Here is a 12867-nt window from a genome sequence, read left to right as displayed (position 1 = left end):
CCCGGTGAGAGACATGTGGAGGCGGCTGAAGGTTGCCATGTCAGTACTGGGGGACCTCGTCCTCTGGGGAGGGCCTGGTGCCCTCACCAGGGGGGTCCCTGTGGGCAGCAGGCTGTCACACGTCACGGTTTTCACCGATGCCTCCCTCATAGGATGGGGGGTGGACGTGTCTGGCCAACGCAGTAGGGGGCAGCTGGCAAGACCATGCTGCCCGGTTTGCGCTACATTCAATGTGTTGGAATTGAAGGCTGTCCTTCTGGTCCTCAAACGGCTCAGCCACCTTGTGGTGGGCAGGCATGTTTTGGTCAGGATGGACAACATGACGTCAGCGTCGTATATTGTCAGACAGGGAGGAGTGCGCTCCCCCCATCTGCCCCCCATCTGCACCGGGGGCGGTCGGTCTCTGGCTATGGCGTTCTCCATCTGCGCTGCCTGAGGGCTCTCCACATCCCGGCAGGAGAATGTGGGTGCAGGTGTGATGTCGCGGGGCAGTCCTCACCCTGACGAGTGGGGACTATGTCCAGACATAGTGGGCAGGTCTGGGACCGATTCCGTGGCCGTCCGGGATTCTGTACGCATTCCCCTCCTTACACCTGATAGCTCAGCTGTTGGGGCGGGTACGCGGGAGCACGGGACTTGGTCCTGGTCGCGCCGGGCGGGGCTCAGCTGTGTGGTCCCGGCTCTTATTCAGCTCTTGGTGGCCCGCCGTGGCCTGTTCCGTGGTCACCGCGGGCCTCTCTCAGGCACGCGAAACTCTGTTCTGCCTCCTGTTTCTGGGGCAGCCTCTAGGCTTGGCTGCTGACAGTGTGATCTGGTGGGGATGCGTCTTGACTATTCTGTGTTTAACGCTATCCGGTATGCGTGCGCTCCGTCCTCTACCGCGGCTTACGCTGGGGAGTGGCGTATGGTTGAGTGTGGGGGCAGGCAATTGTTCAGCCACCCTCTCGTGGAACATTCCTGCTTGGCGCTCAGCATCTCAAGCCTGTGGAACATGCTCTGTCTCCGAGTGGGACCTCCAACTGGTCCTGGGCCGGTTGTCGGAGGCCCCGTTTGAGCCTCTTGAGCAGGCGCCATTGGATCAGCTGTCTTGAAGACCGCATTATTTTTGGCCATCACCTCCGCTAAGCGTGTGGGTGAGCTGTGTGCTCTCTCGGTGCGGCCGATAGCGGTGCGACTCTGAGGCCTAATCCAGTCTTCGTGCCAAAGAATATCCGGAGCTCTTTTCACACAGACAGCATGACGTGGAATCCCAGCTATCGTTACAAGACTTACTTACCATCACAAGAGTTGAATGGGGCGAGATATTCAGCTGTCCAGTCCACAACAAGCCATAATCCATTTTTTTTTTTTTTTTTTTTTAAATCTACTCAAAAAGAAACTCCAGTAAAGTTACAGTCCATACCGTTAGCTGGTAGCTAACGGTAGCTGGTAGCTGCATCCAGCTAGCCATGTAGCTTCTTGTTAGCCACCACAAGTAGAAAATGACAGAGTATATCCTTCTTCTGTCTGTTGAATGTTTCTGAACTGAGGAGATATCAGGCTGATGAGGTAGTAACTCTTTCACTCCAGTGTTCATCTCTCAAAAGGTATTGTTTTGAGGGATTTACCTGCATTCGAGGTTGTAATGTTGTAAAGCTAAGCTAACTATAAATCGAAAATGAAAATACTCCTTGAAACCGAAACCATGTCAACTGGTGACGAGTGAACACACAGAGTGTGGAGGCGTGAGCACAGAGTGCGTGACTGCTTGCTTGGAGCGCCCGAAACCGTGACCCCCCCAGCCCCCCCAAGCCCCCCCCCCCCCCCCCAGATCATATTTATGACCATTGATAGGCTCAAATGTATTTACTAGATTCATTACGATTGGCCGCTTGCGCGCAGTGACGCCTACTCACTGCGTTTTGTCTAGCGCCCCGGATTCAGAGGTAGTTTCTATAGACTGAGGTCAATCACAAAGAGGGGGAGGAGATTAGAATAGCATGCAAAAAACAATGATTTATACTATATTTATTGCTATATTAACGTTATTGTGCATTTTAATAGTAATTATTATTCATTTTAAACATGTTTAGTTTATTTTTAGGGCTTCAAGCCTTCAAAATATCTAAAATAAAAAAACACAAGTTCTTCTTCTCCTACTCTCTCATTGATCTCAACCAGGGGGGGGGGGTGGCGCCCCTAGTGGCGAGCCGCCACTGCCTATAACCTAGTTATATGAATACTGGCTGAGCGTCTCGCTCTTAGCGCCCTGAGGTCCCTTGGTTGGGTTTTCAGTGTTGGAAACTTTTTCTGAGGAAGGTAGAGTGTGACCATGTCCGGCGTCATATAGTATGACGCGGGGCGTGGCCTGGTCACGTGCATGTGAGTGCAATTGTTTGTTCGTGAGCACAGTAGGTGCTAGGAGATAAGAGATATCTCATAATGGCGAAGAGCGAGACGCTCAGCCAGTATTCATATAACTAGTTTATAGGATAACCTTTCGTTACAGTGGGTGACAATATTGTCACAAGGAAAGATGAAATTACATACCTACGTTCCATCCTAGAGGCAAATCTTTCCTGTGATAAAATGGCATCCAAGGTCATAAAAAAAGTCAACCAACGAACTAGATTCTTGTACCGGATCTCCTCTCTGGTAAACAAGAATACCCTGAAGACTCTGGCAGGAGCACTCATTCAAGGGTACTACGACTATGCTTGCACGTCATGGTACCAAAGCACCTCAAAGGCGCTAAAAACAAGATTACAAACATCACAAAACAAACTGGTCAGACTTCTACTTGACCTTACCCCTAGAACCCACCTCACCCCTGCCCACTTTGACAACCTAGGATGGCTTAGAGTAGACGACAGAGTAGAGCAACTTGCAATGGGCCTGGTCTACAAGATACACTATACGATTAAGGTACCCATGTACATGTCAAAATACTTCCCAAAGGTCAGTGAATACCAAGACCACAACACCAGAGGAAGCTCAACAAATCATGTTAAACCCTGATTCGGCTCAAACAAGGGACTAAACACGTTTCGCAATTATGCCACATCAATGTGGAGCGCCCTGCCCAGAGCTGTAAAGGAATGTGAATAACTACCCACATTCAAAACCACTCTTAAAGAGCACCTACGGGAGGCTGCAATTCGAAACTGGCCACCGTAAATGTCCGGACCCCCCCACCCCACCCCCTCCTAATAGACAGTCTCCTCCCCACCGTATGTGTATTTCTATCCCACCCACCCACCCCCTCCTAGTGTACAGTCTCCTCCCCACCGTATGTATATATTCTCTCCCCACCGTATGTATATATTCTCTCCCCACCGTATGTATATTTCTCTCCCACCCACCCACCCCCTCCTAGTGTACGGCCCCCTCCCCATCATATGTATGTACTTTGTCAGGATCTATGGGTAACAGTACTGTATATTTGAATATCGTATATGTCACAAATGTAACAGTACTAAGTGCCTGTCATGTATGTCCCTATGCCATAAATGTCATGTATGTTGTGTATGTCATAAATGTCACTATGAATTGAAAATGGGGGACGTCTTTCTCTGGTCTGCATCCCCTTAACAATTGTGTGTATTGAGCCGTACTGTATTGTACCCATTCTGCAATCTGTTAAATAAAGTTTTCATTCATTCATTCATTCATTCATTCATTCATTCATTCATTCATTCATTCATTCATTCATTCATTCAGGTGGGAGTGTGTGGGTGGTGGGAGATACATGCATGCTTTGTTAGATATGTCTGCAGTTTGATTTGTATAAAATATGTCTGCAGTTGGATTTTTATAAAATATGTCTGCAGTTGGATTTTATAAAATATGTCTGCAGTTGGATTTTTATGAAATATGTCTGCAGTTGGATTTTTATAAAATATGTCTGCAGTTTGATTTTAGAGGGGAAACGCTGAGTCCTGTCTTTTCTTGTGACTTTTTAAAACATGCTGCCTCGGAAGTAAAAAAAGAAAACATAAAAATGAATAACTAAATAAATAAAGATAAACACTCCTGTTTCAGAATGTCTGCTGCATCGATACTTTATGAATAAATGTCTAGTCTAGACACCTAGTTGTTTCCTCTATCTCTCAACTTCTAATCCGACTTCTGCCTCGGATAAGTCACAACTAGACATTTTTATAAAGTGGCTTCGATATGGATTCCACAGATCCACTTTCTACCATAGAGCACAGGTCAATATCCTCTTTCCTGATGCATTCATATGAGACTGTATCACAGCATGCACCGCTCTTAGGATGGAAATCTATTCCTGCTTCCCTTGCACTACTAGTGGTGCATACAGAGTGGCTGTGCTGCCTCCTGCAGCCACACGAGGTTACTTTCCATTCAGGAAACAGACAGACCACAAGATGTCTCCCTCTGCTAAAGAAAGGACACCATACACCACAATGGCAGAGCTGATGACAAACACTGTAGCTTCTCTCTCTCTCTCTCTCTCTCTCTCTCTCTCTCTCTCTCTCTCTCTCTCTCTCTCTCTCTCTCTCTCTCTCTCTCTCTCTCTCTCTCTCTCTCTCTCTCTCTCTCTCTCTCTCTCTCTCTCTCTCTCGCTCTCGCTCTCTCTCATTTCTTTGTAGGCTATAAGTATCTTAAAGGGATAGTTCAGATTTTTTTTACCCTATTGACCTGTCTCAAACCCTGCTCTCTTTTCTTGATCCTCCAATCACAACTGTTGCTTAGCCTTAGCCAATCGAAGCAACAGTTGTGATTAGAGAATCAATAAAAGATGACAGAGCTTCCTTAGTGGAGTCCTTTCTCAGCATCCATGCTCAAGATTCAAGAGTTTTATTGGTCACATACATACCAGGGCATACAGTGAAATGCGGGTGGCCATGCCCGCTTCAATTGTGCAATAATACTAATAATAAAATAGACATAAAAAAACAGGTAATAATATATGCATAAAAAGGGCATGATAAAATAGACTCTAACAAAATTCCTGAGATTGTTAGCTACGGATTTAAGGCACTTTCATTATTCTGCAGGCTCTGGATTTGCACCTCCTGTTATATAAGTCCTGCAGGGGTGGTAGTGCAATACCCGTAGTATGCTCTGCTGAGCGCACCACTCTCTGAAGGGCCTTCCTGTCCTGTGCCGTGCTGTTTCCAAACCAGAAAGTGATGTTTCCAGTCAGAATGCTCTCTACAGCCCCGGAATAGAAGGAGTGGAGTATCTTGGTGATAGAGGTGCTGTTTCGCCTGTTTCACCACAGTGTCTATGTGTGTTGTCCATGTCAGGTCCTCTGTGATGTGGACTCCCAGGTACTTGAAACTGCTCACCCTCCACGATAGCCCCATTTATCCACAGTGTGTCCCCTGCTGTATTCTCCTAAAATCCACGATCAGCTCCTTGGTTTTACCAATGTTCAGGAGTAGGCTGTTATCCCGGCACCAGCGTGCCAGTCAGTGACGAGTTGCAAGCAGGGGTGCGAGCATTCAGGGCCACTCGGATGGAGTTGTCAACGCATGGTTTCTGGTTTTGAAAAACCTGCACCGTCTTCGTGGGGACGATAGTGTCACCTAACGTTACTATGAAGCTGACCACAACATCCGCATATTCACTGACGTCACTGGAGCTTGACCGGAGCATGTCCCAGTCATGCTGTTCCTCATACTAGCTATGGATAGAGTTAGCCACAAACCAATGCAAAGTAAGCTGACCGAGGTTCACTGAAATGTACTCCACAATGCACCATTGACTTTGTACCAGTTTGTCAAACTCAAACTCGTCGGTGCTAGTATGAAGAACAGGACTCTATCGATCAACAACATCATTGGAAAGCAAGAAATAGGGCTATCAGAACTATTCCTTTAGTTTAAGTCATCGTATAACATTTTGTTGTATATTTTCCTTGAAATTCCAGACATTTATTTTTGGATTTATTTTCTAACACGGTCACGACATCCAAATTGAACTCTAATGTCATCAACGTAGCAAGTGCAGCCAAGCCTCTGAGGATTTCATATCTATGTAAAACAGCAGCTTTCCTCTTTGCATCGAGACTCTCTTTCACCTCCACCTCCACCTCCCTCCCACTGTCTGTGTGCACTGTATGTTTCTGAGGTCTGTGTGTCGGTGGCCAGGGATGTGTTGCGCTTTCTCACCACTCTCTCCTTGAAGGAGCTCTTTCCTCCGTCAAAACTCTCTCCTCCTTTAATGAGACCCCTGGGGGCTTTGACGGAGCTCCCACTTTAAACGAGGAAAGATACGCCCCCCCCCGACACTGTCGGGAAGCATTGAATTAGTCTCAAACTCTGGACTCTGAAAATCTGTCCCAAACGTCTGTCCACCTTTTCTTTCCCCATCGACTGCCAATCAGGCATTGATTAATTTACTCTTTTATTACACCGTAGTCTTATAATTACACGATTGAATACTGAGATTAAGGCAGAAAATGATGTGCATCCTGAGGACGATAGTAATGGGAATGTTTTGGATCCTAGGCAGGGCAGCAGTGATATGGAGCAGAAAAGTAATTAACTGTTACCCAGAGGTGTTAATATCCCTGAGTCATTTCAGTATCGTGGTTGAGGTGGTCCCATGACTCATCGATTAAATGTGCAGTGAAAAGACATTGTCGGTTAATTCTATGGCCTGGGCCTTACTGTGCCATATTGTGACCATAAAGACATGCCACATGCTGTACAGTGTGGCAAGGGGTCAAAATACTTTTGACAGAAATTCATCATCTGGAATTTCTTCCGATATCGATATAGTATGTCATGATATCTGTTCATGTATGCAACATTGCAAGATAAATAATCTAATTGCTGTTCTGCACATTGAGCTGAATGATTGTGTTAATCAAAAATGATGTGGTTATCATTCATTTAGATTACAGAATTGTGCTAACAAACAGTATTGTGGGGACTATCCCATAGTCACATACATGTACATAATTCACAGTGAAATCACAAATGTTATCACCATGTGGTTAAAGGGGCAGTTCACCTAATATATAAAAATGTTTAAATAAAAAACATAATTTCCCCCTATCCAGATAATGATATTTGCTGTAGAGATGTGTTACACAACCAAGCCTGTACAACTTGCCCTAAGGCCTCAACAATAAAGCGGAGATGGCTCGCTTTCCCCTAGGCCTCGGTTGCAACGTGGGGGACACATGGAAGTCGGACACGTTTTTAGCAAAAACAATGATATTTTATTCACTACTACTAATTTACAAAAGACAAAGGTGGAGAGCTGGGTGCACCAGCCTCCTTGGTTCAGGATACAATAATAGTATTACAAGCAGCAAAAAAGCGCAAAGAGCAAGAATGGTGAGAGCACAGGTGAGAGAGCTCCGGCAGTGACAGTTATAGGGCGCGGAGCCTCGTCACCACACCTGTGTTTAATTACACAAGTCAAGTTCAAGTTTCTTTATTAGTTGTCATACAGAAGTACAGAATACTTTTATACAAAATGCTTCTTTCTGTTACGCTCCAGAGACTGTGCTAGACAAAAATATATACAAAAAAAAGTATAAACTAAGTATAGCAAGTACAATTATTTTTTTAACAACCATTAATTAACAAAACAACCATGTTAATTACAAGAACCAATTAGTGACACCACACTCACACCACAATGTGAATGTAACGCAACACACAGTGAGTACACCCACCACCATGTGAATATACACCACAGACTGTAAGTATACCCTCCACCTCACTATGCACCGGCAACTCTCATGGTTAACGGTAGAGAATAGGCTGGTTTTCAACACAGTAAAAATGTTCAGGAACACTGTCTTTTCGTCTCAACCTGTTTTCTTATACAAACAAATTGTCAGATGCAGTCAGGTTCATTCTTATTTTACTAGGTCAGCTGATGATGGACAGATTATGTTACCACGTCCAAAATCAAATGCTTTAAAGAGGACTGTTGTTTATCGTGCCATCAATCATTGGAATAACTGCCCACTGAACATAAGTAAATTGAATAGTAAAGTGTCTTTCAAATACCACCTTAGAATGCACTACTTAAATATGTGAGCAAAATATTCTGATGTTGATAATGATGTCTACAATGTTTTACTGTTTTTAGATTATCATTGTTAATTGTGATTGGTATCTCATGTTGTTATGTTTTGTGTTTTCTGTTGTCTTTCTGTGTGGACCCCAGGAAGACTAGCTCGCCACTTAGGTAACAATAAACAATAAACCATGTGAAAAGTACACAAGATGTCTGCTGTCACTCCAATACAATGGAGCTGATTGGCACTCAGTTTGTGACACTCAAAGCATAAAAAGAAAAATACATTTGAAATCTTTCCAGAAATCATGACCTGGTTACTCAAGGTATTCATGTAGGAACTATACATTTTGCGTTAACTGCCCCCTAAGTTATTAGATCAAGATAGATCAGTGGTTCTCAAACTTTTTACACCAAGTACCACCTGTGAACGTAGCTGGCTCTCCAAGTACCACCATATGGCCGACGTTAAAATACAGTCTATTCAGCTATGCACAGTTCACGCAGGAGGCAAATGTATTCCTAATACCATTATTTATTGTTAACTTTTGTCAGACACAGCCACAATGTACAAAGGGGTAGCACTAGAACTAGCAAACTCTTCCACACAACTCATACAATGCAAGGGGCATTGAGAACATAATAACTAACATTCTCATAGCAAGTGAGAAAATTAAGAACAACTGTATTTCAGCAAATGTACTTAATTCTCTCTCTCTCTCTCTCTCTCTTTCTCTCTCACACACAGCAAGCAATTGTCCTTCATTCTCTCTCTCTCTCTCTCTCTCTCACACACACACACACACACACACACACACACACACACACACACACACACACACACACAGCATGTTGTTGTCCATTGACAACTCACATAAGCAGGGCCGGACTAGGGAAATAATTCAGGCTTGGAAATATAGTGTGAAATATAGCCCCAGGCAGTCAGGCCACTTTCTAAGTGGGGGTCCCCCACCAGGAATTATTTTGTTACAAAGACTTAATTTCCTGCATTCTGGTGCAGGCATTTTTAAAATTGTACCCTTTAAAATTCAGTGTTTGTGATGGGCATCACAATGTATTGTAAAAAAAAAAAACACATATTCAATAGATTTTCGAATTGTAACCCTTTAAATGCCAGTTTGTGTGATGGCATCACAAATTATTGTTAAAAAAACACACAAAAAGTAAAATATTTTCAATATATCAAATGCAAAGTAAAGTTTTCTGGGGGGGATTATTACAGGCTAGGCATGTGTCAATGATTAGCAACAACACAGATTTTGATGGATTTTTTTGTAATGTCAGATTTAACAACAACTCTTTTCAGAAAAGTGGGAGTATTTCATTTTTTATCTGACATTACAAAAAAATCTAAAAATAAAAATGGTTATGATCAGGGCTGAAGTTGAATAAAAGATGTATGACTGTTTAGACTGCAATACTCTCTGTCACAGTGATCTCCTCGTTGTTCCCCACTTAGGTTATCTAACTATCGCGCCGCCGCAACTAGAAACACTGGCCTGCCTGACTGCACAAAAAAATAATATTATATATATATATATATATTTAGTTTTATTATATATTTTTTTAAGTACCACCAGCAGTACCACCAAGTACCACCAGTGGTACCACCAGTGGTACGCGTACCACAGTTTGAGAACCACTGAGATAGACAGTTGATTCTGTGTCACAGAGTAGTGGCATCACATTGGTGCATGTGGGTTGTGAGGGCTGAATGCAGAGCCCCAAACAATAACATATTGTTTTCAGAGACTTTACCAAAAATGGCGACAAACGCCGATTCTCTCAATTTACCAGAGTCGCTGCTTGGTTTGAATAGAATATAATCGAAATCCTTTATTCATCCCGAGAGAAATTCAGCATTGCCCAGGCCAAGCCACAATTTTCAATGTGAAACATTATTCTATATTCTTGAGGACCTCTATGCACAACTGAAAACACAGCTCATAGAGATCTTGTATTAACTGAAACCCAGAATCTACCTGGCCTTCAGAGCTGATGGATCACATGTTTAACTCTCCTTGGCAATCACAGACTGTGTGCATCCTTTTCAGAGAGCTGTTCACCTATCACTGTAGACACCCCGTCCCCGTCAGACCTTCCTACGAACACAACTGACCGGTTTTGCGGGTGGGAAGCCACTGAGGCTATTAGTCCTGATCATTTAATTAGCGACTGCTACTGGCTGTTCTGGCAGGTTTGAGATGGCAGGTTAGAGATGGCAGGTTGGCGTGGCAGGTTAGAGATGGCAGGTTGGGGTGGCAAGTTGGAGATGGAAGGTGGGGGTGGCAGGTTGGCGTGGCAGGTTGGAGATGGCAGGTTGGGGTGGCAGGTTGGAGATGGCAGGTTGGGGTGGCAGGTTGGGGATGGCAGTTTGGGGATGGCAGGTTGGAGATGGCAGGTTGGAGATGGCAGGTTGGTGTGGCAAGTTGGAGATGGCAGGTTGGGGTGGCAAGTTGGAGATGGCAGGTTGGGGTGGCAAGTTGGAGATGGCAGGTTGGGGTGGCAAGTTGGAGATGGCAGGTTGGGGTGGCAATTTGGAGATGGCAGGTTGGGGTGGCAAGTTGGAGATGGCAGGTTGGGGTGGCAGGCTGGCTGGTAGGACCCCTGCATGTTAACCCCTGCCATACTCCGTGGGTTTACCCACCTCCTCACAATGGTTGAAAAAAACATTTGGAGCCCACCCTGCTAGCATCGGACGTTCATCTGTACCTGGGTTGCTTGAATCTGACCATGGACCACCATGGACATCGGGAGTGAAGCTCCACCGTACCACCCTTCCTCATCCCTAGACTAACAGACTGTGGGGCTCAGAACCCGCCCTAAGGAGGACCTCCAGTCTTTGTCCGCTGAGCTCGTCTATGGGGAGCTGTTACTCCCCAGAGATTTAGTCATTGGTCCATGTCCCATCAGCGCCCCATTCTGCTCCGCCAGCACTAGAACCCTTGTTAGCTGCGACCAGTGGCTCTATAGCTTGCTCAGTTGATTGGTCCCCAAACATTTGTATACACGCATGCACACGTGGATGGATGCGCGTACCCAGTCGCAACTATTGCAGATGCATGCTAGTTTTTGGAAATTATTTGATGCATGATTTGGGAAATGATTTGGGACAGGGGAAATGATGCATCAAATATGCAGATACTTAAGGCGCTCCCATAGTCCAGCAGACTGTACACAGAGCAGACTCCGCGGATGTCCGCGCGGACTCTTGAGCTTTGATCTCAGCGGACAGCAGACCCACAGGTGCGACGCTCCTATTTTCTGAGGCGCGGACATCCGCGCCGCTGACTTGGTGTCACACAAAACGCTGCTCGGCGTTTTGGTTGACATCGAACTGCATTAAATGTGACACTGCGCGAGCGATTGGTGGCGCGAGGAGAGAGATGAGCCCGTGAAGCGCGCTCTCTCTCTCTCTCTCTCTCTCTCTCTCTCTCTCTCTCTCTCTCTCTCTCTCTCTCTCTGTCTCTCTCTCTCTCTCTCTCTCCCTCTCCCTCTCTCTCTCTCCCGCTGATAATGTTCCCTCTGATCTGCCAGTACAGTAGAACAGACAGAATTGTGGGAAATGTAGTAAAACTGGTGCGAGAAATGTAGGAAATAGACCGCGGACGTCCGCTGAGATCTGCTCGACTATGAAAGCTCAAAGAGCCGCGCGGACCTCCGCGGAGTCTGCTCTGTGTACAGTCTGCTGGACTATGGGAGCGCCTTTAGTTGTTCAATGCTCTGTCTCTAATAGCATATTATAGAAATTGTATTGATGGTGAATAGACCGTTGATAGTTCTTCTTAGGGAAATAAATCTTGTAAAAATCTTCAGTGGAGCTGTTCAAAATGTGCCCCAGCCTCTATAATGAAGGTTGGTGTTTCACTTATTTATTGGTACTGTTAATGTTAAGGAAGTGAATAAGACACCACTTTGCTAATTGTATCCACCCTTTTTGTACTGCTGTCCATCAAATAATAATAATAATAATAATAATAATAATAATAATAATAATAATAATAATATAATAATAATAATAATAATAATAATAATAATAATAATAATAAACCAGTCTGTCTCAGCTTGAGGCCTTATCAGTAGACAAATCCAATTAAAGTGATGGGATGATGTAGTGTTGAGACTAAGCGGTGAAATCTGGATGCTGTAACTCTGCCCGAGATGAGCAACCACAGGGAAAACAGGGCCGAACTGGAGCTCTCAAGTGTGCAGATGCAGAGTTTCTCCATCGCAAAAGGGTCTCAAAGGAAGTCCATACTGAGAAGAGTGATTGTCATGAATGGCGTGCTGTACGTGACCTCTGGTGCTGGTTTATAATGGAAGCTGTAAATTGCTTGTTGGTTGGTGCTACTGACAGGAGACATTTCTGAGAGTTATTATGGGCCCCAGAACCAGAGGATAAATGTACGTTAGCGATCAACCTGGCAGTTAAATATGCTTCCTATTTATCTACACATTTCCAAAGAAACTTGAGACGTGAGGAGATCAATACAGTTGAGATCAATAATGAGAGAACCCGACTCAGCTCAAACTCATTATTGGGGCGGTATTGCTGAAGCAATTTAGTCATCTGACAGTCATTCTGAATTTATATTTTTTCTTTTGATTCATTATTATTCATTATTGTATGAAACTGATATCCCTTCTTTTTCCAGTAATGCCAACATAGAGGGCATTAAGTGAATTTAACAGTGATTGGATCATCCTTAGAAAAAAGAGAACTAATCTTAGCCTTTACACAAGATCAAGTCCTTATTTGGCTCACTTGGATTGCCACGTTTCACTGTTTGTGAAAATGTCAATGAAACCGTTCGATCACTAACCAACCAGAAAGAAGCAAAACAGAGCCAGAAA

At 44.5% G+C, this 12867-nt stretch overlaps 1 protein-coding gene across 1 annotated transcript in view; it reads left to right on the top strand.

The window, feature by feature from the left end:
- The window catches only part of asic1c (acid-sensing (proton-gated) ion channel 1c), a gene marked incomplete at both ends in the record, with an annotated part of 397500 nt that overhangs the window by 307985 nt on the left and 76648 nt on the right, over nt 1-12867 (top strand). The gene's annotated exons all lie outside the window — the stretch shown is intronic.

The sequence above is a fragment of the Notolepis coatsorum genome (genome assembly GCF_963971535.1).
Source record: "Notolepis coatsorum genome assembly, chromosome: 13".
In the NCBI taxonomy this organism is placed as follows: domain Eukaryota; kingdom Metazoa; phylum Chordata; class Actinopteri; order Aulopiformes; family Paralepididae; genus Notolepis; species Notolepis coatsorum.
The sequence above is the reverse complement of the archived record's forward strand: the minus strand, read 5'-3'. Positions and strand labels throughout refer to the sequence as shown.